Consider the following 4922-nt stretch of genomic DNA (forward strand, 5'->3'; position numbering starts at 1 on the left):
CTGCTCTCTGGGTCTGGGTGCCAAGAGGGCAATTCCCATAGTCCAGGTGGCCAAGATGGCACCTCCTTAAGTCCAAGTGGCCCAGATGGCAGTTTTCTTAGTCCAGGTGGCCAAGTTGGTGCCTCCATCAATCTGGGTGGTCAGGATGCCACCTGCTTCAATTCAGGTGGCTAGGGTGGCACCTTCCTCAGTCTGGGCAGCCAAGATGGCAGTTCCTTTATTCCAGGTGACAACTGCTTCAGTCTGGATGGGTAACATGTCACCTTCCTCAGTCTGGGTAGCCCAGATGGCAGTTCTTGTAGCCTAGATGGCCAACATGGCACCTCCTTCAATCCAGGTGGCCAAGATGACATCTTCCTCAGTCTGGGTGGCCAAGACAGCAGTTCCCTTAGTGTAGATGGCCAGGATGATGGTTTCCTTAGTCCATGTGGCCAAGATGGTGCCTTCCTCAGTCTGGGTGACTTAGATGTTACCTTGGCTGGGCCTCAGCTTGCCACCACTGTTGTGCCCAAAGGCTTTCAAAAACCAAGGATTGCACATCTTCATTTCCCCACAGTGTTGGGTGAGGGCAGCATCAGGCACATCAAGGTGAGATCCAAGGTCTGGCTCCTGCCTCAAAGGTTGATTGGGCAAAGCCAAGAGCTCACTGGAGGCCCAGACTGGGAGAGATCTGACTTTCCTGTGTGAGGAGCTGGGCACAAAAGGTGCTGGTATGACAGAGAAGGGGAAAGGGCCTCTCTTGCCCCTGGGCACATGTCCAAAAATGCTATCTCCCTCCAGGCAGCTAGGATCCCACCCAAATGCTGCCAGAAGCCACTTCCATAGAGAATAGAAACTGAAACTAGTGAATAAAAATCCCTGATATTTGGATGCAGCAATGAGTTCCTTATGCAGCTGATGCTCCAAGCTTATCCCTGTGCTTGTCATCAGGGCACAATTCACTGCCCATGAGAAGAAGCTCATCACCGACCTCTGGGGCGAGGTTGATGTGGACTCGGTCAGTCATGATGCTCTCATCAGTTAGGTCCAGAGCCAGGGCATGAGCTGAGTTGGCACCTACTGGGGAAGCTGCTGTCCCCCCATGCCAACCAGAGACAGTACATTCCTCATGCCTGTGCCTCTGTTTACCACTCGCTCTAGGATGCTGGTTGTCTAACCTGGACCCAGAGGTATTTCAGTTACTTTGGTGACCTCTCCAATGCCCAGGTCATCATCAACAACCCAAAAGTCAAGACTCATAGCAAGAATGTGCTCAGCTCCTTTGGGGAAGCCGTGAAGCACCTGGATGGCATCAGGGCCACTATACCAACCTGGGCAATCTGCATTGTGAAGAGCTCCATGTGCACCCCAAGATCTTCCAAGTGAGTGATGCTCACAGCATGCTTTGAGAATAGGGTGGAGATGGATCCAGGGAACTGGAAAAGAGCTTAGGGAAATCATGTGAAAAACCTTTTGGGGCAGAGATTCAAATCAGTTGTGGGGGCGGGGGGATGGGAAAGGGCACATGGGGTGAATGGCCAGGCAGTTTGGTGTACTTAGAGGCAATGGAAAACTGTAGGAGGAGAAGGGGTGTTTGGGATAACCAGAGCACATGAAGAGCATGCAGTGGGGAATACTCACAGCAAGCATGGAAGGAAGGCACAGGAAGGTCTAGAATGAAGGGAACATGCAGGGGCTGGAGGAGAAGGAGGAGCAGAGATATGGGAAGTGAAAATAGAAGTAAAGCAAAGCCAGCATGGAGGAAATGGTTAAAGCAAGGGCAGGCAGAGGAGAAAGCAAAGTAAAAGCCCGTGGTGGAAAGGGGAGAGGGCTGAGCTGGGGAAGGTTGGGGGACAGAGAGCTTCCAGAGGAAAGGACCAGATGTAGAAGAGGAAATGTAAGATTTTATAGGACCAGCATACAAGAAATGTGGGTATTGCCAGAGATGCTGCAGGACAGAAGTGTGGGGATGAACCCTGGGCATTGATGGAGCCTGGGACTGCCTGCCTGCGTTTACTGGGGTTCAGTTTGTCATGGTCCCATAGTGAAGGAAGGGGAAGCCTTGTCATTCCCCTCTGACCATTTTCTTTAAAGAGGAAGGGATAGGAAAATGGAACAAAGCAGGAGACAGGATGAAGTATAAAAGGAAAGATTATTCCAGCCTCCATGGCCTGCATTGTGTCTTGTTGGCTGGCACAGCTCATGAGATGCTCTGCTGTCTGCAGCATGGCCCTGATTTCCCTGATGCTGGAACAATGATTTTATCCCAGGGTGCTACAAGATGCTTCCAAGGGTGCTCTGGGATGCCATTCAGTATTGGCACTATTCGATGTGCCCAAAATCTTAAAAAAATAAAAAAATTACCAACTATTTAGTTGGTCTAATAAAAGCTATCACATCTGCTCAAAGAACCTTGTCTGCTTATGTCCTTAGACCAACACAGCTACAACCAACAATGCTAAAACACCTACACACAATTCACAAGAGAAACCCAGAGATTTCAAATAGGAATCTGCAGGGTGCAAAGCATCCAGCCCTGCTGTGGTCCCTGAGGTCTTTACAACTGAAGGATTGCTCTAGTATTTTTCCATAGTCATAAAATGACTAGTCATCCATGTGGGTTCAAATGACATAGCCAGGAACAATCCTGGCCAGGTCATGAGTCACTACAGGGCTCTGGGGGCTGGACTCAAGGGGTCATGGGCACAGGTATTTTTCTCTTTGGTCCTCCTGGGTGCAGGTCATGGGTACAGGAAGGACATATGCATAGAAGTGAACAGAAGACTTTGGCGCTGGCACTACTGTGAGGGCTTTGGTTTCTTCTATCACAGCACACAATTCAGGGACTGTGGCCTATTGGAAAGAGGTGGCATCCACCTCATGCTGAAAGGGAAGGAGCTTTTCTCACCTGGATTGGTGGACCTCTTGGATAGGGCTTTTAACTGAGATAACCAAGGAACAGGCCATCAAATACTAGTACAAGCCCAAGAAATGGCAACTATGGAACCAGTAAACCAGGGAACAACAGGAAGCATATTCTGACATCAGCTGAAGGACAGGATTTTCCACAGCACACCAGGAAGCCTAGGGCCTCCAATGACAGGCTTAGCTGCCTGTCCACAAATGCCAGGAGCATGGGGAACAAGCAGGAGGAACTGGCCCTTCTCCTAACGAACAAGCAATATGATTCTCATTGGGATTACGGAGACCTGGTGGGACTCGACCTATGATTAGACCACAGGTATAGAGGGCTACACCCTGCATAGAAGGGGTTGCATAGGGAAGAAGGGTGGAGGAGTTGCTTTCTATGTGAAAGAGCATTACGCCTGCCTAGAAGTAGAGATTGGCAACAAAGAAGAGTGACTTGAGACCCTCTGAGTCAAAATATGGGGAGAGTACAGGGAAGGGTATCAATTGATTGAATCCTTGATTTTAGGAAATATGACTTCCACAAGTTTAGGAGATGGGTTGGCAAGGCCCTTTAGGACCATGTTCCAGTGAGGAAGGGAACACAAGAAGAGCAGTCATTCCTGCAGGAAGTGATCCTAGGAGCACAAAGAAAGTCCATTTCTTTTCATAAGAAAGGCAGCAAAAGGGCTGGGAGACCCTTTTGGCTCAACAGAGAAGTCATGGACCTCCTGAAATTAAGAAGAGAAGCTTACAAGGGATGGAAGTCAGAAATTACCACAAAAGAGGAGTACTCAGCAATAGCTCGCACCTGTAGGGAGTGAATCAGGAAAGCAAAGACACAAACCAAATACAAATTAGCAACCAGAATCAAGGACGACAAAAAGTCCATCTTCAGATATGTAGGAAATTGGGGAAAAAATAAGGGAAACACAGGGCCTCTGGTAAATGAAATGTGATGACTGATGACACTCAGGACAAATCTGAACTCCTAAATGAATACTTCATGTTGGTATTCCACCAGTCCAAGGATGTTAGCCTGCTTGACAGGATACAGGATGATCAAGGTGGGGGTGACCACCATCCCATAGTTGGCAAAGATCTTGTGGGTAACACCTAGAGCATGCATATCTACAAGTCAGCAGGACTGGATGAACTACACCTGAAAGTGCTAACAGAAGTGGACAACATAGCATGAGTTATGGGAAAGTTATTTGAAGAATTGTGGTGCTCAGGAGAGTTCCCAGAAGACTGAAAGAGGGCCAATATGATGCCTATCTTCAAGAAAGAGAAGACCCAGGGAATTACAGGTCAATCAGTTTGACCTCAATCCCTGGTAAAATCCTGGAGAAAATTAGCAAAGAATCCATTATTGGTAGGATAACAGAAAACAGTATACTAATGGACAGCAAACATGGCTTCATTGAAGGCAGGTCATTCCTGACCAACCTCATTTCCTTCTAAGATCTGGTAACTCACCACCTGGATAGGGGAAATGAAGTTGACGTCATATACTGGGACTTCCAAAAGGCCTTCAACCTAGTCTCCTATGATGTCCTCATGGTAAAATTGGGAAAATACAGTCTTGGGGTTCTGGGGGAGCTCAATGCAAATAATTATGATGTCATAGGGATAATGGAGACCTGGTGGGACTCCACCCATGACTGGACCACGGGTATAGATGGCTATACCCTGTACAGGAGGGATCATGTAGAGAAAAGGGGCGGGGGTGTAGCTTTCTATGCCCAAAAAGCCGATATTGGTGACCAGGGTGGACGGCTGGAGACCCTCTGGGTTAAAATCCGTGGGGAACACGGCACAGGGGACACAATGGTGGGAGTCTACTACAGACCTCCCACCCAAAGTCCTGAGCTTGACCAGGAGTTTACCCGGGAACTGGCTGAGGCCGCATGCTCCAGGACCATGGTTGTCATGGGTGACTTCAATTACCTGGACATCTCGTGGGAGGATCGCTCAGCAAAATCTGAGTGGTCGCAAAGCTTCCTCTCGTGCGTGGATGGCCTCTACCTGACTCA

The 4922-nt window shown here is 48.7% G+C and overlaps 1 pseudogene; it reads left to right on the top strand.

The window, feature by feature from the left end:
- Nucleotides 1-307: 307 nt before the first annotated feature.
- LOC106723142 overlaps nt 308-4922 on the top strand; it is a 10879-nt pseudogene continuing 6264 nt past the window's right edge.

Source organism: Alligator sinensis, unplaced genomic scaffold, assembly GCF_000455745.1.
Source record: "Alligator sinensis unplaced genomic scaffold, ASM45574v1 scaffold1333_1, whole genome shotgun sequence".
In the NCBI taxonomy this organism is placed as follows: domain Eukaryota; kingdom Metazoa; phylum Chordata; order Crocodylia; family Alligatoridae; genus Alligator; species Alligator sinensis.